Consider the following 2,027-nt stretch of genomic DNA (forward strand, 5'->3'; position numbering starts at 1 on the left):
CGCGCCTTCCGGGGCCGGTTGCCTAGCAACCGCGGGAGGGGCGGTGCCTACGTTCCCCGACTTCCCCCCCCACCCCTTAAGGGGCGCGCGTCCCCGTCTTCGGGCGCCAGCCGTCCAGTTCTGTATGTCTCTTTTCCTTAAAGGAAGCTGGCTCAGAGAATTTCTCCTCAGGGACGCGTCTACGTAAACCTTGTGTTCTCTTTTCAGCACGCCTGAAGGCACTGTAGGCCGCTCTGGAGGGCCGCACAGACTTACAGGTTCTTATAACTCAACAATGAAAGCATCTTCTGGATGCATCGTCTGATACAAATTGCAAACTTATTTTTCTAGTCTTGGTCAAATTCTCTCATCTTCCCTTCCAAAGACTGGGTGGTACGTCGCCGTCAATGCGTTAATTGGTGTTGAGGTTGGAAAACATCATTAAAGCTCTTTGCATTCAGAGCTGGAGACTGCTTAAACTCTCTCCATTAATCTGAGATTTGTTTAAACTCCTGCCTTATTCCAGGCATTTTTATGCCTCTGGGATGTAAAGGTTGAAAGAGGTAGCCCTGGTCATTAAAAAGCTCACAATCTAGTGGGGAAAAGAGAGATGTAAAAGATAATAAAATTCAATTTGCAAAAGAGCTTTGCATTAAATGGTATGAATGAGATGTGGGGTGTGAAAGAGGACATTCTTTTGGTGCCTGCTGGGTGCAGGATGCTAGGTGCATTCCTTGTGTGATCTCATCTATCTCCCTGTTAGCTGAGCATTGCTATTATCGTGTTATACCCAAGGAAATCAGATGATAAGTAACAGCTAGATTCACCTGTTGTGAATGGCAGTACCAGATACTAAGCCTGGCATTTGTTGTCCCAGTATTCTTTTTAATACAACTTTCTGCCCTAGAAATCCCTAGTTCTTCTTTAAGTCCCATAGAGCCAAAAAATTTTGACTGACCTTGAAGGAAAAGTGTTTTCTTTTTTCTTTTCTTTTCTTTTCTCTTCTTCCTTCCTTTCTTTCTTTCTTTTCTTTTTTTTTTTTTTTAACGGTTTTATTTATTTGTCAGAGAGACAGAGAGAACACAAGCAGGGGAAGCAGGAGGCAGAGGGAGAAGCAGGTCCCTGCTGAGCAAGGAGCCTGATGTGGGACTCCAGCCCAGGACCTGGGAATCATGACCTGAGCTTCATGAAGCAGACGCTTGACCTACTGAGACACCCAGGTGCCCCAGATAAGTGTTTTCAGCAGACTTTGGACCAAAAGGGACCACAAGGAATGGCATTGGGTTGAGATACCATGTCCTTGTTGATGAAGTACTACGTGGTTGAAGCCCCTTTGGGAGATAGTTTCTCCTAAAGTTGAAGATTCGATTATAAGACTTAGCATTTCCACTCCTAAGATTTATGCTAGAGGAATGAAAACATGCTTACAAAAATATTTGCACCCAAATGTTCATAGAAGCTTCATTCATAATAGTCCCAAACAGGAGACAATCCAAATGTTCGTCAAAAAATGAATGGATAGCATTTTGATAAATGCACACAGTGGAATACTACTCAACAGAAAAAAGGAAGATATTATGGATTCACACACCATGGTTAAATCTTCAAGAATCTTGGGTAAAAGAAGTCAGATGCAAAAGAGTAAATATTGTCTGATTCAATGTATATGAAATTCCAGCACAGGCAAAACTAATCTTTATGGGTAGAAAGCTGGTGGTTGCTTAAAGCTGTCTCTTCAGGGAAGGATAAGCTTGGGGAATTTGTCTGGAAAAGGACATATGGGAGCTCTCTGAGATGATGGAAATGTTTTATATTTTGTGCTGATTACACAGGTATATACATTTGTTAAAAACAAACTGAACTATATATTAACCATAGATATCTTTTGTTATGTGTAAATCATACATTTATAAAGTTGGTTGAAAAAAAAAATCATCCCAAATAATTCTTTTGTGCAGCCATGGTTGAGAACCACTGATCTAAGTCACCTGGAAACCATTAAAGGATCTGTGATTTAGAAAGATCACAGAGGCATCAGTGTATAGGAT

Source organism: Martes martes (genome assembly GCF_963455335.1).
Source record: "Martes martes genome assembly, chromosome: 4".
NCBI lineage: Eukaryota > Metazoa > Chordata > Mammalia > Carnivora > Mustelidae > Martes > Martes martes.